General features: G+C 42.3%; 1 protein-coding gene across 1 annotated transcript in view; it reads right to left on the reverse strand.

The window, feature by feature from the left end:
* Positions 1 to 24,705, reverse strand: part of NPHP3 (nephrocystin 3) — a gene marked incomplete at its 5' end in the record, with an annotated part of 1,580,737 nt that overhangs the window by 465,317 nt on the left and 1,090,715 nt on the right. The gene's annotated exons all lie outside the window — the stretch shown is intronic.

Consider the following 24,705-nt stretch of genomic DNA (forward strand, 5'->3'; position numbering starts at 1 on the left):
TACCAGGTCCAGAATCCAAGGCTCCTCCCGCAGATGGGTCCATAGAAAGGGGGACCAGATTTGACAAGGCCAGTATGGAGCGATGAGAATTAGTCTGCAACTCAATTATCTGGCTTTCTTTAGAACTCTGCTAATTAGTGGAAATGGGGGGAAGGCATAAAGAAGTCCCAGGGGCCAATCGTGAAAAAGTGCATCCCTTGGCGACTCTGCCGGAGGGGGGATTAGGGCAAGGTAGCTGCTGCATTTGGTGTTTATGGACATGGCAAAGAGGTCACAGCAAGGCTGGCACCACTTGCAAAAAAATTTGTTCGCAATTTCCTGTTTCAAGGACCACTTGTGAGGCATCAGGATTGCTCTGCTTAATTTGTCCACTATCATGTTGGATTTCTCAGGAATATGTGTTGCAATCAGAAAATGTTGAGAAGATACTGCCCACTGCCATACTCTCTGGAACTTTTGACACAGGGGGTAGGATCTGGTTCTGCCTTGTTTGTTGATGTACCACACCACTGACATGTTGTCCGTCTGTATTGCAATTGTACCTAGTGGAAGACAGTTCTGGAATGCCTGCAACGCCAGAAGCACCGCTCTCATCTCTAGGACACTGAAGTGCAAATGGTACTTGTGTTCCTGCCAAATTCCTTGGACAGTCTCTTCCCCCCCCCCCCCTATGTGAGAAGCGTCTGTGGTCACTGTAGCTACTGGTTGGGGAAGAGTGAATGGCCTGGCTAGAGTCACCTGTGTGGATTGAATTCACCAGTGGCGATCCCTCTTGCAGGAGTCTGTGATGAAGATCTTGAGGGGCATGGGCAACTCCTGCATGGATCATTGAGCAAAGAGTAGCCACTGTAGGATTCTCATATATAGACGTATCAGAGGTACTAGTGTTATAGCAGCTGCCATAGTGCCAAAGACCTTTAGAACAAACTTTGCCTGTACTTTTTTCTTCAAGAGCAATATGGACACTTGATGGTGCAGTGTGTGTACCCTGACTTGAGGCAATTTTGCTACCATGTCTTTTGTGTTTAATTCTGCTCCTATGTATGCAATATGCTGCAATGGCAACATTGCAATGTCCAGTTCTGAGCATAGATGGATGGTGTTGTCTCTTGCCTTGGTTAGTAGATGCTCAGTGGTGGCGATGAGGAGCCTAGCCATCTCAGGTGAGATGCGACTACCATCATACATTTGGTAAACACTCTGGGGACTGTAGCAAGTCCAAAGGACAGAGCTCTGAATTGGTAGTGACTGGCTCCCAGCCGGAAGAGTAGATATCTCCTGGATCGCCTGTCCATCTTTATATGGTAGTACGCATCCTTGATGTCAATGGTGCACATCCAATAGTCTTTTTCCAGAAAGGGGGGGATAGACTGCAGTGTCACCATCTGAAACTTTGTTTTCTTGACAGACTTGTTTAGTCTGCAGAGATCCAAAATGGGTCTCCAGTCCCCTGTCTTCTTTGGAAATAAAAAGAACCTTTAGTAATTTCCAGACCCAAATTGGTCTGTGGGGATTTCTTGGATGAATTTTCTAGCAACCATTGAATCTCTAGGGTTGCTTGATCTCTTTGACAGGGTGGGATGTCTGGGACTGATCTTGATAGTCGGGGAGGAGAAGAGAAGGGTATGTTGTATCCCCTGGATATAATCGACTGTACCCTTTTGTCTTGAGTGATGGTTTAGCCAGGCTTTTGGGTACAGTGATAGTCTGGCCCTGACTGCCTCCAGAAGTGGGCAGGTGGACCTCCCTTCAGGAGAGCTAGAAGGGCCTGCCAGAGATGGTATCTCTGCCGCCCTGATTTTGCAAACTCCCCTCTGCCACGAGGACGACATCTTCCATTGTTATTTCCCCCTCTGCTCCTGGGGGAAAATTCACCATGTGCATCCGGCGAAGCTCTTTGGAATTTATGGAATCACATCTTCCTACGCTTCTGACCTTTGGGGATAAGGGCTGGTAGGGATAGAAAAATGTACTCCAATGGCAGACAAAGTTTTGCCTACTTGTTCGCACCTGGTCAGTCTCTCTTACTTTTGGCCTGAACAAGGACGAGCCATCAAAAGGGGTGTTTATGAAGGAAAACTTATAGGGTTCAGCAAACTCGCAAAGGCGCATCCAGGAATGCATCCTGAGAGCTATTCCTGTGCCTGCTGCCCTACTCGCTCCATTAGTTGCATAAGAAATGAGCCTCATGGATGAGTTGACTATAGAACCTAAGGTAGCAAGCTGAGAGGAGACTTTGTCTGATACCCCAGCAGCTGTAGAACCTTGGATGGTATCTCCTAGCTCCTACAGGAGACCCCTCTGAAATCTGGTAAAGTGGGTTAGGTAGTTCAGTGACCGGACAAGTAAAGGCCACTGACGAAAACATATGCTTCCCATATCTGTCCGTCATTCGAGATTCCTTATTTGGTGGATGGACAAATGAAGAATTCTCAGACAACTCTTATTTGGTGGCTGCCACCACCACCATAGCATCTACCGGAACACCTTTGGTCAAAAATTCCTTGTCCGAAGGGGCAGTAATGAACTTGTTTAGCCTCCTTGGAACAGGTTCCACAGATTCTGGGGAGCCCCACACCTATTGACTCACCACCGCAAGAAGCTGATTGAAAGGTGGAAACATCCAAGAGGTGCAGGGTCAAGAACCAAATGCCTCCAGGTACACAGATTCATCCTCAGAAGGGTTTATGGTCTTCCAGCCACCTCTCTGCTTCAGGATCATTAGAATGTCTGAAAAGGTGACATCCTCAGAGGGTGACCTTGGAGACCCTTCCGAATCCTCTAAATCTGTGTCTGAAGTGACACACTCCTCAGGGGAGTCTAGATGTTCCCTCTTACAAGTTCTCTTCTGAGGAACCTCTGCAGAGGGATCCTCTGGAGAGTTTTCAGAAGAGAGAGACTCACCCAATGAGGCATCCTGGGGCACTGGTTCCCTATGCCTGGGGGTAGGGGGTGGGGGGGTGGAACAGAGGTAGAAGCCGGCTCATGGGGAAGAGTGCCAGGATCCAAGGGTGGAGTCATCTGGGGTGACATCACCTTGAAGGCGCCATGACCTGGGTCTAAAGAGGCCCCCTACTCCAAATTGCCTGGGGACTTCCCTTGCACCAAGGAGCTGGGCTCAGAGGCCGATGTAGGTGCCAAGCTCACCTGCGCAGAAGCCCCAAGAGGAAGAATCAGATCCAATAAAGATCTGATCCGACCCTCTTCCATGGACCTGATGGGGGAGTGTAGGCCCCTGACCTCTCGAGGTTGGAGCAGAAGTCAGGACCAAAAACTCAGGGGTGAGTCTCGGGCCTGATGGTTCCACCACATAGACATCCAGGCACTCTGGCTCAGATACCGCTTGGGTCGGAGGGGGAAGAGAAGCAGGGGCAGTAGTAGGTTTCTGTTCCACTTCCTTATGGACTGGACTCGATAAAATTTTGTCAAAGGTCAGTATTCGAAGTAACCTCTTGACCACCCACTTCACACAGTCATCCGATAAGCTCTTGGAAGATTGGGAGGATGGGGCTGAGGACTTAACACTACCAGCTATAGATTGCAATAAAGGTGATTGTGGGACTGAGGAGATCAGCTCCAAAGTTGGAGACCGGCTCCGTACCGTATATGACTCTTACCCGGTTCCGATAAACCCTGAGGAATTGATGGAGACGATTTCTCAGGCCCGACATCCTTTGGGTCCGAAGCTGTACCCTTGGCTACTTTTCTTGCCGGCTCAAACACAGGAGCCGAGGAAGAAGCCCATTTCATAGCCTTTTCAGATCGGGGGACTGAGGAAGTTTCAATGAAATCTGGGTACCTTCTAGCACCTCATCAAAAGGAGCTTTACGCAACCTCCTAGTAATTAGCTTATTCCAGCGTTCCTGTAACATCCTTGAACTAAACCCGTAGAAGATGGAGCAGGAATCATGCAAGTGAACTGCACCTAGACAATAAACGCAACTAGTGTGACTGTCAGTAAGTGACATCTTTTGGGTACAAGAGTCGCATTTTTTAAAACCAGACTGTTTGGTTTCCTTGTCTTCCTTGGACATATTACCAACACAAAACCACCACCATACAGTCAAGGAAAGGGTATGATACTATGTATTCTACAGTTGCAAGGCAAAAAACACTCTACAGGTTAACAAGACTTTTGTTTGTTTTTTTTTTTTTTTTTTTTTTTTTTTTTTTTTAACACACAGTCGAGAGAAGTGGGAGGGAGAAAAGGGCTAAAGGAGAGGTCTCGAACAAACAATGAACTCCTCTAGCCAGAAGAGACATCTCTAACTTAAATGACGAACCTCTCAGGGAAAGGGGTTAGAAAAAGGAGAGCTCTCTAACTTAAATGGGTGTGAGAAAAAAATTAAGAAAACAATGAACCTTCTAACTTAAGCAGATTCGAATGATAAACAAAAAACTTAGAGACGGGATAGACACACAACAGCTCACAAAAAGTAATAAACCAACAATTAATAGCAACTAACAAACAGAGACTAAATACACAGTGCCTACAACTAACTAGCTATTCTCAGTCAAAACACTATAACAATGCTGAGAAAACAGAAGAAAAAAGATTTCACTTAGCCTGAGCCCAGTGAGAAGCACCCAGTCTAGTTTAATGGCAAAAGAGATTTGGGTTACCTTCTCTAGGCATCACGGGATAGTTATGGTACTGAGGCAGTGGAAGCTCTCGAGCTTTAGTAAAAGGCCGAGTCAGAACTGATGCTTGGTTCCAAACCCAACCAGCAAGAAAGAAGGCGAGATAGGACAACATAACATAGAAAGTTAAAAACTTTCACCCTAGAGGCTTCTTCAGGTGTCAAACACTAAAAACAAGATAAAAGTAGCTTATATACTTAAGATCAATCACATGACATATTATGCAAATTAAACACAATTATGCGTATGTTTCAGCAGAGGTTTTAAAGGGACAATATCCTTCAGACCTGTTAGTATATGAGATTTAAGCCTCATTATGGACTTCATTTCTGCTAGTTCAGTTTTCAACTTAACATCACCACCTCGTATTTCTGCAATGCATACTTTCAATATGGCAAATTTAAACATATGGCTATCACCATTTTCGGAAATATGTTTATATAAGGCATTTGTATTCTTCTTAGTATTTACTTCTGAAACATGGCTGCAAATACACTCTTAATTTCTAGTTTCTTTTCCCTATATAATATGAGCCACGTTATACACATTACCACGTATACAAGGTTTTTAGTAATACAATTCCCATATGCTTTTAATGTTATACTTCTATTGCTAGATAAGTAAAATGATCTGTATAATAACAATAAGATTTCTAAGGAATCATATAACTATTTTGGTGTTGATTTGAAAAGGTTTGGTTGTCTTTGCGTTGGTTCTGTGTGCTACTGTAAGCAAGGTCTGAGCTAGTTGATGAGAAATTATAAGTGTTTGAGGTTGGGAGAGAGTGGGGGGGGTTCCTACGATGGAACTGCTTGCAACTAGGTCAGTGATTCATTTTTAAAATGCTTGTTGAATTCTTCGGCTATAAGATAAGGGTCATTGGGTGATGGGGAGTGTTCTTTGTTTGTACCTGGATTTAGAAGGGTAGACATTGAGTGGCAGAATTTTTGGGGGTTGCATTTGTGTTGTAGTTGAAGATGAGAGTAGTAGGATTTTTTTTATTTTTGTTTACTAGTTTAGTCACATTGTAATGGACTGCTTTGAAGTGGATGAGAATTTGCTATGTTCTGTTTTGTTTCTATGTTTTACAGGCTTGGTCCCTTTGTTTCATCGAGTTAATACAGTCTTTGGTAATCCATGGGGTTATCTTGTTTTTTATTCTTTTTGTCCTTAGAGGGGCTAGGCCATCATGTATTTTTGGAAAGGTGCTATTAAAGTAAATGACCGCATCATTAAGAGGTAGCAGTTTTAGGGGTGCCCAGTTGATTTTTAGGAGTAGATAACCGAATTCTTAGACCTGGACCCTGTTTGCAAATGTCCTCAAAAACAATCTGTAAGCTGCTAAAACTAAGCATTATGCTATTACATAGGTTACTTAAAGCTGCTTAAAGTGAGTACTATGCTGTCAACTGTAACATAAGACATATAACTTGGGAGAGGAGTTAACGAAGGGACAAATGTGAAGGAAAGTGCTGGATACATGTGAAGCTAAACGTGAAGGAAAAAAGAGTAAAACAGAAGGAGGGAGAACAAGAAATATGGTGCTTACTATTAGACTGTAACTGTTGTTTCAAAACTGTAAGTAGTTGCCTATTTAAACAGAAAAATAATGCTGGTAACTGAACTCAGATAATTCACAGTTTCAGGGCAAGGGGAACGGCTGAAAGCTGATGAGAATTAATAGGAGAGTTTCCGATAACTGCTACAGCTAACATAGGTTAGCAACACTGTTTCATGTAGGGTAAACTAAAGGAAAGAGAGATCAATATGGGGAGGGGTGGTGGATACCAGAATCTCCAGGTGATGTGCGTCAGTAAATTATAGGGTACACAATTACTGTTAAAAAACATACATTAATTAAATTTTAGGGTAGTAGCTGTGCCAAGGTGCAGCTGAGTTCTTGAAGTCGCAAAAGCTCTCAGATACATACACTTTCTCAAAGCCCAGCAGCACCACCTTAAAGAAGGGCATACTTCAGCTAGACCTCAAAACTAGACCTTCCATATCACCCTACCTACTGCTCTACCACTAAAGATATTGTGCTCTAGACTCTGACCATGATCTTTAGCTTTAAAGCTTCTAACTGAAACAGCAGTTCATTTGAGCTCTAATTCAGGGAGTATACTGAAAGCACTCTCCTCTTTCCATTCTATGACTAATTACTTGATGTACTTTGCTGGGAAGAGGAAGATGTTCATGCAGCAAGCTCCATGTATGTTCCACAGCAAGGCTGAGTTTCAGGTGAAAAAGTGTCTGGTGATTAGACCATTTACTTTGTAAAACACACAAATTATGTACGTATCAGAAAAAGAAGTTATGCGCTAACCATAATGTTCCATCCGTTTTGTCCATTTTCATTTATCTTTAAGATATGGGTTCAGTTCTGAGTAGTGGAACTGACTCGGACGTTACTAGAGTTTGCTCTGGCCAAAATCTCTTGAGCTTTACCCTTACCCAGAATGCTTCTCTCCCAATTACCTCAGATTGAGATTGCAGAAAACAAAGAAGGCATATAGCAACCCGACAGCTTTCATAGAGTCCATATCTGGAATCATATGTACAAGTAACACTAATGGCAAAAAGTCATTACGAGTCCCATCAAAGGCTTCAAAGAGCACGGGGAGGAGGGAAGGGGGGTCTAGGATAAATGAACAACACAGATGGAATGTTATGGCAAGTACATAACTTCTTTATCTGATGTTGTCAATTTTCAATTTATCCTCGACATATGGGACAGAGTCTCCAGCTACCTAGGACCTTGGGAGGATTCAAGGAAGGATATTCCTAAGCACCATACAACCAAAAGATGCTCTTCCCCTGGAGACCATATCCAATTTTTAATGAGTAAAACAGGTATGAGGACTAAACCAAGTTGCTGCTGCATAAGTATCATCCATAGAAGCTCTAGACTGAAAAACTGCAGAAGTAGCTACAGCTCTTGTAGAATGAGCCTTTAAAGGCCTATACAAATTCATTTTCTTTTTGAAATAGATAAAAGAAATACATTCTTTGAGCCATCTGGCACTTTGCTCATGGACTGTCCAAATCTTGTAGATGAGAATAGCACAAATAGTTGGTCGGATTTTCTGAAATTTTTAATTCTTTGCAGATAGAAACTTAATTGTCTGTGAACATCTGAAATGTAAGCAGTATTCACCTTTGTTAGCAAAACTGGGAAAAAGTACTGGTAAATTAATAGTCTGCTTGATACTGGTCTCTGACACTACCACAGCAAAAAGGAAGAGTTGTTTCTCAGTGAAACTCTATTTTTGTGGAAAATCAGGTAAGGAGGTCTATATGATGAGGCTTGTATTTCTGAAATCCTTCTGGAAGAAGTTGTCACTAAGAATACAGTTTTCCAGGATAAGAAATTTATATCACATTCAGACTACGGTTCAAAGGGAGGTGGTTGAACAATGGTTTGTAATGCAAAGTTTAGATCCCAACATGGGGTAGGATCTTTGTAAGGGGGTTTTAGTAACAGCATTCTTTTTAAGAAGGCTTTGTAAACGTATGAGAAGCCAAGGAGGATTCCTCACTAAATGAATACAATGTGCAAGTAAAATGTCTTATGCAGACTGCCTCAAGACCTTTCCTTGTATTCTCTCCTACAGACTTTTGAGGGGAGATCTATGCCTTGCATACACAGCATTGTCAAACCCCACTCTGACAGAATGCCTGCATATCCACAAAACAAACAGCACCAGAATTTCCTATTCTAAAGACTTGTACCTTGCCTGTGATATAAAGAGATCCTGCTGGAGACATGGGTATGTATCCCAGAGACTACCACATCTGTGGAACAGGCTCCTCATGTGAAGCAGAGTTCCTCCCTAACCCAATTCAAGTGCAACCTGGCAACTGGAAATTCAGCCCTAGTTTGGCACCTGTCTCTCTAATGGATACACGTAACCTGTAAATGTTTCATCTCCCAAACCCCTGCTTACACTTATTAAGGGTATCAGAACTTGTCAGAGATTTGGGATGCATGGTTAGGCTTAAAAAGGCCCTTGTGGTCGTTAGCCTAGTAAACACCTATGACCTTGTATGTCATGGTTTCAGTCACAGGGCCCCTGTAGAAAGGGAAAATAAATTAATCTTGAAAGGTAGGATACCTTCAGCCTTCAGTGAACTATATCTGGACCACGGAGACACCAGTTGTTTGTCTAGGTCAGCCCCTCACAGAAGACATCTGTGTCAGTGTGAGATTCAATGACAGCTCCTAATCTGCAATCATCTGCAAATGTAGTCAGCCAGAGACCACTGACATTGGCCTTGACTTCTGAGAAGTAAATGCTAAAAAGGAGCGGCCAAGGACTGATCCCTGAGGGACTCCACTTGTGACTGGCCTCTTTGTACAGGTGGACTACCCAATTCTAACTTCCTGGGTCCTGTCTGTGAGCCAGTTGGCTATCCACTGTGGTAGTGTCAGAGACCAGTATCAACCAGACTATTAATTTACCAGTACTTTTTCCCAGTTTTGCTAACAAAAGTGAATACTGCTTACATTTCAGATGTTCACAGACAATTAAGTTTGTATCTAACCTCTTGAGATTGTCAACAATGCCCAAGTGGGGTACTGTGTCAAATGCCTTGGCCATGTCAAGGTAGGCAGTACGAATAATTTTTCCCTCATCCATTGCTTTGGTGACCTTCTCAAAGAAGTCTACCAGGTTCAGCTGGCATGATCTGCCCTGGACAAAACCAAACTGGGTTGGGTCCAGGGTCTGGAGGTTTACTACATCTTTACTGATCATCTCCACGATAATTCTTTCCATGACTTTACATACAAGACTAGTGAGACTTATGGGACTGTAGTTTCCAGGGTCTGTAGATGGGCCACCTTTATGCAGAGGGATGACTGTTGCCCTTCCCCATTCATGGGGCACACAACCTGTTTGGAGGCTACAGTTAAGTAGTAATTCCAGAGGCCCTGATAGGTCATGTTTCATGCTATTTAGAAGGCAACCTTGGATCTGTCTGGGTCCACTGATGGTGTTCTTGGTCTTAGAGAGAGCATTAAGGACCTATTCCCCAGTGATAGTAGGGAGAGTTACATTTAATGATATTTCCTGAGAGAAGGTTGAGGGGGAGAGAGAGGTAAAGTTGGAGATGAGTTTATCAGCCAGGAGGTTTGCTATGTCTTCTGGCTCAGTACAGGTGGCTCCATTTAGGTGGAACAGTCTTCTTGCAGATGGACAGGGCCTAGCCAACAGACACATAACTGGTGATTATCCGAAATTGGTATTGCATGTCTGCATTTCTAGCATCTTTTGAAACCAGATGGGATATTTGGTTTATCCGTCATGGAGAAAAACAAAAGGAAATTGTCAGCAATAGGGGAAAAGGTAAGCAGTTAACTAACACTCAAACACACTCGCACTATTAAACATTAGGAAACAGAAAACTTTTTTTTTTTTTTACAGAAAGTCAAGAAAACTAAGAGAAGGGGAAAAAAAATCTATCAACAATAATAGAGAAGATTACACCAATGTATAAATAAGGAAAGGAAGGGAGAGGAAAAGTTCAGACAATACAGAAATAGCAGTGGGGTAGGGTTTTAAAGGAAACAACTAGCAAAAAGAGATACTAACAGTGAAACAGCAGAAAAAAACTATATTGTAAATGTTTAACTAAGGTAATATCTAAAACACTGACAGTTAAACCCACATCTCCTACAGAAAAGTATAAAATGTTTACGAGATCTAAGACGAACAAGTCAAGCCAGATGTTATAAAGGGCAAAGTTACAGTGGTTAAAAGTGTTTTATAATTAACTGCATATGTTAATAGCATGTAATTGCTTTTTATTGTCTTTTATAGCTTGTTATTCAATTAGTGATTATATTTGATTGGAAGTATATTTAAGCTGGCCTTTTTGTAATTCTTTTGTTGTTCTGAAGAAGTCCTGCTGGATGAAAAGTGGAGAAATAAAATTAGTACGCTTAAAGACTCTGTATTAGTTGCTCCCATTTGGTTTTGGTTTTCAGTCCGTGGTTTTTACACTTCTGTTGGTGATTACCACGTATATCGGTTTTTGGTGTAAAATTAAAAACATAAGCTTTATGCGTCCCGACAAAGCCAGTGAATTCCTGCACAGACTCAAAGACAACCTTGCAAAACACCTACCATTACACTAAACAAAATCATACAGTCAAGATATGCATCAGAATTTTGGTGCCAAGCAGTTGTAGTTCCAATATAGAAAACTGGGGCCACATCAGCTTCTAATAAATACTGGCCAATCAGACTTCCAAGTATTGTCTGCAATGTCAGGGGAAAGAACCATTTTGGAATTAGTCCAGAAAAGCACAGGTGACCAACTACCTCTCAATCAGTACAGTACAGTTTAATGAACAGTACAGCACATCTATGCTATCATTTTTCATTCTTTGAAGAAATCGAGAGAGCAATGAATGAGGAACTGACATTACTTGGACTTACCTGTTTATACATTATGTTATGTGGGAACATAATCTCTCAACTGTCAACAGAAAATCTGGACAAAGGCTCTTGAAAACTAAGTAAATTCAGTTAAAATATCTGGAGACATGTGAAGAAACTCAAAACACTCATCTGTGTCAGCATGTTTGGCAGGAGATGTGTATATTCTGGATTAACTTGTATGGTATTGCCAGCATGTCTACTTGTGAAAATGTAAATAAGTTTTAAAATGTTGAGTATTTCCTTGTTTATACAGAATGTTTAGAGAGTATATCTGTGTTCTGATGCATTTCTAACTGTATGTGCTTAAGAGGGACATTCTAAAGTACAAAGTGTGGAGAATCAGCTGAACAGTGAGTGATGTCATTAGAATGTTCCTTGCTGCTAAATGATTTAAACAGCCAATTGACAAAAAAAAGAACTTTTCAAACTGACTTTTTTTTTTTAAATAAGACAGTTGAGACTGCAGTTTGTCAAGTACTGAGCAGTTTTGTGAAGTACAGTCAGTTACAGTACTGTGCAGCCAGTGGACACCCATGAAAGAAAACTCACCAAAACTGTAAGCATGCCTTTTGCCTTGCTATTATGCATTAGATTATATCAAACAGTATTCTTTAGTTAGATTAGGAAAGCCTAATTATTGAGATAGAGTTTTTCTAGAATAATGGACTCCTATCCTGCAGTTTAATTTTACATTTCCAGGGACTGAATTCTGGTGTTTATTGAAAGTTATTGATTTACAATCTTGTAATCATTTTACTTACTATTAAATGTTTTTCATTACGTTACATTGTGGCTGGAAATTAGTGTTTTTCATTACAGATTTGAGTGTGCTTATAACTGTTTGATACTCCCCAGGTCCCCTCAAAGGCTTGGCTGTTCTGATCATAGTTACCATTTACTCTGATATTTAATTTTCTAATTGGACACCCCCTTTAGAAGGGTATGAAGACTCTGATTGGTGGTAGCATTACTGTATCATATTGGGGAAGGGACACAGCTGGAAATCTGTGTCTGAATTTCCCTGCAGTGTTTGGATGCATAAGATTTAAATTTCCTTTGAGTGTGAGTGTATCAGAGGTCTTAAACCGGGACACACTGCTCTGAGGGGAAAACTGCGAAATATTACTCCTGTTAAGTGACATTCTCAGACTGGAGTCAGCAGTGAGGATTGAAGCTCCTTAGTTACTGACCTAGGATAGTAAGGGAAGTAATTTAATTATTGGTAGCCTGGTGGGATACTGGCCGATCATCATATTTTATTGGTGCCAGCGGTGGAACTTTTAACTGGATTCCAGTAGCCTGTCAGTAGTTGTCATTAAGATATGCACTCTTGCCAGCCATAAGGTAAACATTCAGAATTTCAATCCACCACAGTTTTATTCATTTTTTTAGTTAGACAGTCAAAGATAGCAGGCAAGGATGTCAGCAGAAGATTTTAGCAAGCTGACAAAGATCCAGTTGGCTAAGGAGTGTGAAGGCAGAGGATTGGTGCCTGCCAACCTGACCAAGGACACAATAATTTCAGCCTTGGTTGCAGGCACAGCTCAGACCAGCTGTTTGGAGGATATCCAGTTTGATGCTGGTGATGTGCAGCCTGCCGAGACGGGACAGTCCACCTTTTCTTCAGAGGACCTGAAAATCTATCTGGAGTTAGAGAGACTGCACCTGGAGGCCAAATGTCTAGAGACTGAGGAGAGACTGCAGCTGGAGATCAAGCGATGGGAAGCTGAGGAAAGAAAGAAAGAAGCAGTTCCAATATGAACTAGAGGCTGAGGAGAAACAGCATCAATATGAACCGGAGGCTGAGGAGAAATAGCACCAATATAAACTGGAGATTAAACAGCTGGAGACCTGAGAGAGACTGAGGAATCTAGAAGCAGAGGATGACAAGAGACAGCACAAGGAGAATATGAGAGAGCATCAGCATGAACTGGAGCTTCTTACACTTCAAGAGGGTCATGGAGGTAATGGGGTAGGGAATAACTGGACCCCAGTAGCTGAAAAGGGCAGTAAACTTTTTCCTCAGTACATGGATGGGGATGACTTCGATAGTTTTTATTCATATTTTTGAGAGGTATGTAGACAATATGATACTGACCATGAGCCATGGATTCCCTTACTCAACGGTAAAGCTGTTCAGGCTGTAGCAAAGTTAAATTATGTAGATTGTTTGAATTTTGAAAAAGTGAAATGTTGCTTGCTTGACTGTTTCAAACTTACATGTGAAGCTTATAGAAAAAAAGTTTTGAGAACACATACGCAAGGCAGATAAAAGTGTATGTGATTATATTGCTGATTTAAGTACTTACTTTCAAAAATAGGTGAGTGGGTGTCAGGTCAACACTTTTGAGGGACTGGCATATCTTCTGGTGAGGGAACAAGCCCTCAGTATTTGCCTGATGACACGAGAGTCTGGTTAGCAAACTAAGTGCAACTCTGTAGAGGAGCTGGGGAAAAAAGGGGATCCCTACTTGGCAAGCAGAGCACCACTGCATAGGAGAGGGATACTAGTGCTGTATATGGACATAAGGGAACTCAAGGGGGGCAGTCTGAACCCCTCCAACAGAGTACATCAGTAACGGGGGAAGCTACTAATCTGAGTGCATGGTTAGGGATTAGATGTTTCAAGTGTAACCAGAGGGGAGACACAGCAGTCAAATGTCCATTGAGGCAAGGTGAGAAACAAAAGGTGAGGGAGCCAGCAAGTGGTGATGACAAACTGCCAGTGGTAAGTTGTTTAGCAACAACTGGCGTGACAAATTATCACCAAAATTTATATTCAATCTTAATAGATGGCAAACAGGTAACTCAGATGGATACAACTTCAAATATAACCATTGTGAGGCCTGCAGTGGTTAGAAAAGAGCAGTACTTACTTGGACAATCTATTCCAGTCAGAGAATTGGGAGGGATGCCATTCAAAATACCTTGACTGGGAGGGTGGAAGAGGAAACAAGCATGTGTGATCAAGGATATTCTTGCAGATGTCCTGATAAGGAATGACTCTGATGATGCAGTAACTTGTGTACATACAGTGACACACAGTCCGGCTTGCAGAAAGCCATGTAGGTCCGATAGTCTGACAGAGACACAGAAAGATCTCATACCTGAAGCTGGGACTGACGTGGTGGCTGTGTCAGAGAAAGTGCTACCTGGTAGCAGCAAGTCTGAATGTGAGCCACAGCTGGTGGTGTGTACTGATGTTCCCTTGTCCCTTGGACACCGTGGCTGCAAGTATGAAGGTGAGTGGTAGTACTCAGAGTGACAATGAGGCACAGCTGTTGGATGTTACTAAGCTTCCTGTGGAAGGGGACCTTGTGTTTGCAAATCTTCCTGCAGATGTCCTGATGGGAAAGGATAGTGAGGATGCAGTGCCTTGTGTGCATATACTGACACACAGTCAGGCTGGGAGACAGGCATGCAGGTCCAATAGTCTGGGGAGACCCAGACAGATCTCATACCTGAAGCTGGGACTAATGTGATGGCTGTTTCAGAGAAGGAGCTATCCTGTAGCAGTAAGCCTGAAAGTGAACCACAGCTGCTGGGAGGTACTGATGTTCTCTTGGACAAAGTAATTGCAAGGATGGAGGGGAATCATGATACACCAGATTGACAGTGAGGTACAGCTGTTGGAAGACACTAGGCTTTCTGCAGAAGGGAAGCTTGGAATGATCACAGATGTACAGTTGAGACAGGTTCAACTTATAGACCCTACAGTACAAAGCTTAAGGGAGATGGCTTAGGAAGCACCTGAGGCTCAAGGTAGAGGGGAGTCTGTATATGGGAACAAAACTTTGTTGCATAAAGACTGGGCTCTTAAGGGAGGGCAGGAAGGTAAGGTAGTATAGCAGTTGGTAGAGCCTAGTGCCTCCTGTCTGCTACTTCTAGCAACAGTCCCTGATATTCCTTGGGAAGGGGATATTAAGGCAGAGAAGGTGGTATGTTGCACAGAAAGTGGACTCCTATGGGAGGGCTGGAAGGTTACGTAGTGCGGCAGTTGGTAGAGCCTAACGTCTGCTATGTCTAGCTAAAGTCCCTAATATTCATTTTACACGTGATATTGATGTAGAAAATCTGGCAAGTGCCTTGCTAGAAATTTTCATCAGAGTATGCTTTCCATGGGAAATACTGACTGACCAAGGTGCAAACTTCATGTCAGGCCTCCGAAGTGTTGCGGGGTGAAACATTTAAAGAACACTCCCTATCACCAGACTAATGGCCTTGTGGAGAGGTTAAACTCTGCACTGTAGACTATGCTACGGGCATTTGCATATTAACATGTGAGGGAGGTCTTGGACAGATTAAGTACGGCAGGATGAATCATTAAACCCAGTAAGTGTTGAGTGGGCATGGCACAGGTCACTTACTTAGGACACAGACTGGAAAGTGGTAAAATTAGGCGAGAACCTGTCAAGGTGGAAGATATCCAAGAGTGGCCAGTTCCTGTGACTAAGAAATAACTGAGAGCATTTTTAGGGACACTGGGGTACTATAAGAAATTTGTGTCCAATTACAGTACCATAGCCGCACTCCTTATGGATCTAACTAGGAAAAAAAAAACAAGGTAGTAAGGACCACAGATTGTGAACAGGGATTTCAATTTTGGAAGGACCCCCTTTTTCAGCCAGCCCAGATTACAACCAAGAATTTATTGTACAGGTAGATGCTTCAAATTATGGGGTGGGGGGACTGTGCACAGCCAATTTTCCTCAGGAGGAGGAAAAATGCTGCTGTAAGGTTAATAATGCCAATGCAAATGAATTGCCCAGGAGAGGAGTGAGTTGATATTGTCAGACAGACCCACTTTTCTCAACTTGAAAATCATGCTGGAGTCATGGGGGAGAGGTGATGTGAAGAAACTGAAAACACTGTCATTTGTGTTAGCATGTCTGACAGGAGATTTGTGTATATTCTGGATTAACTTGTATGATATGCCAGCATGTCTACTTTTGAAAATGTAAATAAGTTTTAAAATGTTGACTGTTTCCCTACTTGTACAGAATGTTTAGAGAATCTGTCAGTGTTTTGATGCATTTCTAATTGTACATGTTTGAGAATGACATTCTAAAGTACAAACTGTGAAGGCTTAGCTGAACAGTGAGTAATGTCATTAGAATGTTCCTGATTGCTGAGTGATTATTTAAACAGCTGATTGACAGGAAAATAACTTTTTCAAACAGGTGACTTATTTTTTAAAATAAGACAAATGAGACTGCAGTTTGTCAAGTACTGAGCAGTTTTGTGAAGTACAGTCAGTTACAGTGCTGTGCAGCCAGTGGACACCCATGAAAGAAAACTCACCAAAACTGTAAGCCTGCCTTTTGCCTTGCTGTTGTGTGTTAGATTAGATCAGGGACAGTATTCTTTAGTTAGATTAAGAAAGCTTAGTTATTAAGATAGAGTTTTTGTAGAATAATGGGATTCCTATCCTGCAGTTTAATTTTACATTTCCAGGGATTGAATTCTGGTGTTTATTGAAAGTTATTGATTAACATTCTTGTAATCATTTTACTATTATTAAATGTTTTTCATTAGTTTACATTCTGGCTAGAAATCAGTGTTTTTCTCTACAGATTACAGAGTGCTTATACCCGTTTGATATTCCCCAGGTCCCCTTGAAGGCCTGGCTGTTCTGGTCATAGCTATCATTTATTTTGGAATTTAATTTTCATAATTCGACACCCTTTTAGAAGGGCATGAAGACACTCTGATCGGTGGTAGCATTACTGTATTATTTTGGGTAAGGGACACAGCCGGAAATCTGTGTCAGGCTTTCCCAGAAGTGGTTGGATGTATGAGATTTAAATTTACTTTGAGTGCATGTCTATTGGAGGTCTTAAACTAGGAAACATTGCTCTGAAGTAGTAATAAGAAAAAGCATTTGGGGGTGAACAGAGGTATACAGTCCAGTCCTAGGAAAATGGAGCATGTGCATGTTCCTGTTGTGCTCTTAGGGGAAAATTGTGAAATATTACTCCTGTTTAAGTGACAGTCTCATATTGGAGTCAGTAGTGAGGATGAAGCTCCTTAGTTACTGACCCAGGATAGTATGGAATGTCATTTAATTGTCAGTCCGGTGGGATATTGACCAGATGTCACAACTTAATTAACATAAAATGTGCACATTAAATGGCATACCTCCTCCTACTTTCAGTTGGACTGTAGGATTGTTCTACTCAGAAAAAATTAACATTTTACATCATCAAGTTGATCTTTCTGGGTTCCTCAAAATCACTTATTGTAATGAAACTAATTCCTATGGCTTTAAAAGTCTGGCAAATGCCCCAGAGAAAGGTCACACAAGTATTAGGAAATACAACTTACATACTCCTTCTCTAAGATCCACAAGTTTATGCCACTCATTTCCTCATGCATATGAAACAAAAAAAAAGTCTCCTACAGCTATGACTCAGCATGCACACCTACGGACAGTTCAGAGAAGTACCAATTCACCTATGGCACATTTATGAGATCATAAAGCGGCAGTTAAAAGATGTTTACATTCCTTTAAACCAACATCTTGGATGACAAGTGTGGTGCTCTACCTACTACTTACCGGGATGAATGCTGGTGAGTAATTCTTCATATCCACTATGCTTAGCTACACTGACAGGCACTCACCAGTAGTCTTGTGCTCCTTAGCTTTTATTCTTTAAGTATGAAATGCAAATCTAAAGTTTATGGTGACGTTTCATTTCTGCAATGGGACTGAAAGCAAACCTCTCCCCTCAGTGGACAGCTGAGCTGGTGTCAGCCTCCAATTATCAACCATTTCCTCCATCAGCTGGTCAGTGACTGATCCTGGGTCATCTGAGTAAATTCTCTGCAAAAGGAGTATCAAGAATTTGGGTCTTTACATTTAAAGGCAAATTTCTGACCGCAGTGCCAGGTATGTCTACGTGTAACTTTGTCCATAATATTAGCCCTTGTATTAAATGTAACAGATATGCATATTTTAATACCTAACTGTCCAAAGAGTCAGCATTTCTTATCATTAACAAAAATATCCTTTTCTTCAGAATCTAAGTTTTTTGTAATATACTGCATCTGAGATAAAACTGTCTTCTGATAAAATCACAAAGGTTCATTGGTTCATACTAGGCTATCTGCCCTAGGGCATTTATAAGCCTAGCCAGAGTGTGTTTGGCTTTCGCCACCCATTTTAAATTAATTTTGCTATGCCCTTTTTCGAGGTTAGTATACTGTGCCTGTGTCCAACAGTGACACAGAAGTGATACCTGGGGTAAACCTACGATCTCCCATCCACTCATCAAGATTCCTCTTGAAGAGAGTCAATGAGGGACCTCATTAACCTGGACTGGGATTTTATTCCAGAGTGAAGGGAGCCTCTGGGTTATGAATCTGTCCCTCCAGCAGTCCTATTTATTTCAGTGCTGAGGTTCAAGTCTCTCGAGCGCGTTGCTCGATGGGATTTGGATTTTCTGAGGTGCAGCATGTCCATTAATTCCAGGTTGGACATGGCTTTATACGTCAGGCACAGATCGCCTCTGAGCAAGCGATATGCCACTGAGTAGAGCTGGAGTTTCTTTAACCGGGCAGCATATGGCATCTGTTTGAGCCCTTTGATCCTCTTGGTGAGGTACTTTTGGGGTCTTTCCAGTTGCTGCAGGTGTCTGGTAAGGTATATCCCAAAAGGGGCATTGTACTCAATTATGGGCCTGATGAGGGATGAGTAAAGAGGCACGATGACCTCCCCTGATCTAGATGTGAATCCCTTCATGATTAGATGGGCTATATAAAATGTTTTTCTAACCACTTTGGCCACGTGGTTGTCAAATGAGAGATTGCTATCAACTTGGGTCCCCAGGTCCCTAATTACTTCTTCTGTACTTAATGGATTACCACCTATGTGGTAATTTGTGGGCACAGTTTTTGCCAAAGGGGATGACTATACACTTTTTGGCGTTTAGCTTGAGGCCATGGCTCTGGCACCAGTTATCTGTTTCTATGAGGCCCTTTTGGAGGATGCTTGTGTCAGCTGGAGAGTCAATTATGGCGCCCAGTTTGCAGTCATCTGTGAACTTGGTCAGCCACAGTCCTTCTGTGATGGCCTGTACCTCCGAGAAATATATACCGAACAAGAGAGGTCCCAGGACTGAGCCTTGTGGGATGCCACTTGTAACTGGTTTGGAGTCTGACATGGCTCCAGCAATTATAACCTTGTGGGTTCTGTCCTTGAGCCAGTTTGCAACCCATCTAGTGATATAGGGGTTTATATTTAAGCTGGTGAGCTTATCTATAATGCCCGAGTGGGGTATTGTATCGAAGGCTTTTGCGAGATCCAGGTAGGCTGTGTGGACCACCTTCCCCTCGTTAATGGCCTTGGTGACTGTTTCAAAGAAATCAACCAGGTTTAAGAGGCAGGATCTGCCCTTAAAGCCGAACTGGGTAGGATCCAGTGTCTGTAGGTCCCCAATATCTTTATTTATGAGGTCCATGATGATCCTTTCCATAGCTTTGCAGACCAAGCTAGTCAGGCTTATGGGGCGATAGTTTCCAGGATCCGTTGAGACACCACCTTTGTGGAGAGGGACCACTGTCACTGTACGCCACTCTTTGGGTACATATCCTGTAGTAAGGCTGAGATTGAACAGTAGATTTATGTTTGGGTTTAGCTCTTCTTGGAGTTCATGTAGGATGCAGCCCGGGACACTGTCTGGTCCCATTGATGATGCTGTGTTTTTTGCTTTGGAGAGGGCGGCTCTTACCTGAGCATCTGAGATGTCAGGGGGGCAGCACTCTGCTGGGATAGATATGTGCCTTTTTGATGGGGGGGGGGGGGGGTTGCGCTGAACCTGTCAGCTAGGATGTTGGCAATGTCTGTGGGTTCGGTGTATTTTTTTTGTCATTTTGGACTAATTCTGAGCATATCTGGGAATTCCCACCCAGGTTCCTAACATAACTAAAGAAAGCCTTGTGATTATCCTTAGTGTCCTGTGCAATTTTTCTCTCGAAGCTGGCCTTAGACGATTTTATGAGTGCCCGTAGTTTTTTGCTAATACTGATCAGAGATGTCTTCCCTTTTTGGGATTTTGCTCTGTCATGTAGTAGCTTCCTCCTTCTATTGTATAGTTTGTTTATGGCTGGGGTCCACCAGACAGGACATCTGCCTTTGGAGGATTGGATCTTGGTTTTATTTGGGATTGCATGATCCATGCATTCCTGAAGGTGTTCATAGAATGTGTTTATAAAGATAATTATTTGCTATGACTGCCAAAGTATTAGAGGTATTAGATCCCTTTTTATCATACTTGTCCAACAACATCTCCTCCCTGGCAAGTGCTCCTGGAAGTATTGTAGACATGCTAGGAAGATCAGAGGATAAAGGTATAATGGAACTAGCATGGTCAGACTTCAAATTGAAATAAATTATTTTTATTAAAATGATAACAAAGGTTAGCTGACCTATGACCAGATGGTTAAAAGGCAAGAAGCAATAAATCTTTGCTCTATAAACCTTGAAAGGTTTTGAATATATGAGGCACCTCTCCATGGACTCAGATAAGAATAAGAATCTACTCTCTGGAAATTAAATCTCTATCAAAGGCCAGTTACAATTCTACATTACAATATTGGTTTTACTGAACTTAATACTTTATGGTTGAGTGGTTGAAGGCTGAGAAAAGAACCTTTAAGGTCGGAAAAAGGCATACTGAGGAGAAAAATGAGCTGTAAAACCACACTAACCTTTTCCTCATGAAGTAGAATGACCTCTCTCCTCTTTCTTGTCTAAAGCATTTGTTGGTATCTCTACAACTGTTACACATACAGTAATAAAAGCTGACCTACCTCAGCCCCCAAAAGAAATACATGCCAGTTCCAAAGACAAGAGTCCCAGTGTCTGACCTGATGGGGCCAGGACTACTTCAAATGCTGTAACAAACAAGCGAACTTGCCCCTTTACAGACAGAAGAAAGAATTTCAGGTAACAGGAGAAAACTCAAACTACTCCAGTACGGAGCCCCAACCTCCTTGGCTTTCAAAATTCTTTTTTTAGAAAGAACACTGAGCTCAACAGTACTGACAAAGGTGCATGTTTACCTTGTATTTAACTACTGATGATGGCAGGGGCTCACTGGGGACAGAAAAAAGCATATCCATACATATGGGAGTCAGTATGTGAAAAGTGACAGCTTTCAAGGTTATGTAAAAGTTACAGTAGTAGAGATTATTTTTTTTTTTAACAGATTCAGTTCTTTCCCAAATTAATTTATTGACTTCACTGTTTGAGCTGGCTCTACCAAATACTTTTTTTCTTTAACTTCCTCTCTAAGACGCAAACCGCTTTTCAGTAAGTTATAAAGCTAAAGCTTTCTGCCTTCTAAATTTTGCTGCCTGATTAAATTACAATTCCATGCACTACATTCAGGCTTAAAACAAATAAGCAACTAAGCAAGAAAAATCCTTAAAATCATTAGGGATTACTTGCTTCCCAGTTTCAATCTGCTAAATGACTTACCAAAAAATGGTGTAGAGAATAAATCAAGATATACTGCATAAAAAGTGAAAAATACCCCATGCAACTATACAGCAAAACATTATTCTGGCATACTGGGATTTGTGTAAAACTCAAAATAGTGAAAAGAACTGGAAGTAAGTAAAACAGGATACATAGCAAAGCCTCATGCTTAGCTACTTAAGCTCCTAGCCAGTGTAAGAACCCACAATGGTATCTTGCAAGGAAAAATGTAGCATTTATGTGTTCTGGGCAGTTGAAGTCATCAATAAGGTTGTTAAAACCCAAATATTATAACTAAGTGTTACAGTTTCTTCCCTGAAGAAGGGTATGTGAATGTTCTAGTGGCACAGCTTGAGAAGAAATCAACAGTGTGACTGGCTGGAAAGAAATGGGTATCATAGAAATGGCCATGTCCCTTAACCCAGATGCAGGGGATGCTTGTGTGGACTACAGGAAATCTGAGAGTGTGGAGACTTGAAACTTTGAATAGCCATGTGACAGGGGATAAGAACAATGTACTCAAGTATTTACTCACTCCGGAAAACCTCTCAAAGTATGGGCGCTTTGGCGCTGAGGACATTTACATGATCAAGATACTGATCACTGCTGCAGTAGCCTTAGCTATATGGAGCTACAGTTTATTAAAGTTTTTTGATATTCTGGTCAGTAGCCTGTTTTTATTTATTTGATTTTTATAAGTTGTGCTTCTACAGACAAGCAGAAATGGCTGACAAATGGACCTTCACAGAAGAATAAACGATGCCAGACTGGAGCAACTCAAACAAAAAAGACAGGACCAGAGGGACCCTCACTGAAAAAGGATCCTGGTTATGAGCATGGCACCAGAAAGGCATTCTTTCCATTTGGACATATAAAATTTTCTGAATGAGGGTTTCCTTGCCTCCTGTAAATCCCCGAGTTGTTGTTGTTTGTCTTTTCGGCTTTTACCGGTTAGGGGTAGCCACAGCGGAACTCCGGTCCGCTGATTGGCAGTAGATTTTTATGGTGACGAGTTGCCAGCCCGACACCCAACCTTCAGCGAAGGTATGCCCATTCACGCATGTCTTTCCGAGTCCACTTGACCATGGGGAGGACATGCAGACTCCACACAGAAGGCGCTCTAGCCGAGAATCAAAATGGAGAACCTCTTGCTGTGAGGCAACAATGCTACCGCTGCACCACCACGGCTTCCCGTAAATCCCTGAGTATGTCCTAAAAAAAGAAATGCCTGAAAGGGATCAAAACCCTATCAGAAAGGGTGTCTATCTTCCATGCCAAATGGCATGGCACTATGAAACAGAAAACAGAGGCAGCTGCCTGTTCAGAGGAGAGTCAAAAAGATCTGCCTGAGGAATACCCCACTGATGGACAATGTCCAGAAACACATCTCTATGAAACATCTATTCGTGAGCCTGTGTTTTGGACCTGCTCAATGTTTCTGCCACTAGATTGTGCTCTGAAGGAATGTATACTGCCTGAACAGTTAAATAACTGAGAGCCACCGCCCAAGCCTGAAGAGCCATCATGCAGAGGAGGTAAGATTTTGAGCCTCCCAGCTGGTTGACATCCCACATCACTGTAGTGCTGTCTGTGTATACCCTTCAAGGGGCCCTAGAGAGAACATAGGGTGAAAAGCTTGAAGGGCCAGAAATAGAGCTCTCACCTCTTTGAAGTTGATATGGTCTGACTTCTGATGTGAGGCCAGAGACTCTGAACTTTCAGGTGACCAAAAGAAGTCCCCGAAGTCAGAGGCAGGGTGTTACTATACAGGTAATGCCTGCTGAAAAACAAGCTGCTGTCAACCTCAGATAGTTTATAGTTTCATAGTATAGTACTAGGCTATCTGCCCTGGGGCATTTGTAAGCCTAGCCATAGTGATGTGGCACTTGCCACCCAATGAAATGGTACAAAAATGTACAGAATAAATTTAGAATACTGTGTCTAGTTGTGACACAATGAAGGTCCCCTTATATAATAGAATTAGTTTACTGTGCCCCTGTCTAGCAGTGACACAGATGTGACCCCTGGGGTAAACTTACGATCTCCCATCCACTCATCAAGATTTCTCTTGAAGAGAGTCAGTGAGGGGCTCTGCCTAATACGAACTGGGATCTTGTTCCAAAGCATGGGAAGCCTCTAGGTTATGAATCTATCCCTCCAGCATGTCCCATTCATACTTGTGTCGAGGTTTAAGTCTTTAGCTCTCGTGGTCCTGATGGACTTGGGTTTTTTGAGGTGGAGCATGTCCATCAGATCCTGATTGGACATGGCCTTGTACATCAGGCAGAGATCACCTCTGAGCAGGGGGTATGATACTGAATAGAGCTGAAGTTTCTTTAGTCTGGCAGAATAAGACATATGTTGGAGACCCTTGATCCTCTTGGTGAGGTACTTTTGTGGTCTCTCCAGCTGTTGCAAATGTTGGGTGAGGTACATACCAAATGGGGCATTGTACTCAATCATGGGTCTGATGAGGGAGGAATATAGGGGTACAATGACATCCTTGGATCTGGATGTGAATCCCTTCATGATGAGGTGTGCAAGGTGGAATGTTTTTCTAACCACTTTGGCAACGTTGGTATCAAATGAGAAGTCGCTGTCGATTTGGGTCCCTAGGTCTCTGATTATTTTTTCAGTACTCAGTGGGTTGCTGTCTATGTGATAATTTGTGGGTACTTTGTTTTTCCCAAAGGGGATGACTATACATTTTTTGGCATTTAGTTTAAGGCCGTGACTCCAGCACCAGTTGTCCGTTTCTGTGAGGCCTTTTTGTAGGATGTGTGTGTCTGCTGGTGTATCGACTATGGCGCCTAGTTTGCAGTCATCTGCGAACTTTGTCAGCCACAGCCCTCCCGTGTTTGCTTTAACATCTGAGAAATAAATGCCAAACAAGAGGGGTCCCAGGACAGATCCCTGTGGGACACCACTTGTGACTGGCTTTGAGTCTGACATTGCTCCAGCGATTTGAACTTTATGGGTTCTGTCCTTTAGCCAGTTTGCAACCCATCTAGTGGCATAAGGGTTTACATTTAAGCTGTTGAGCTTATCTATGATGCCTGAGTGGGGTATTGTGTCAAAGGCCTTAGCCAAGTCCAGGTATGCTGTATGGACTGTTTTGCCCTTGTCAATGGCTCTAGT

Source organism: Protopterus annectens, chromosome 2.part0, assembly GCF_019279795.1.
Source record: "Protopterus annectens isolate FY-2018-M chromosome 2.part0, PAN1.0, whole genome shotgun sequence".
Lineage (NCBI taxonomy): Eukaryota > Metazoa > Chordata > Ceratodontiformes > Protopteridae > Protopterus > Protopterus annectens.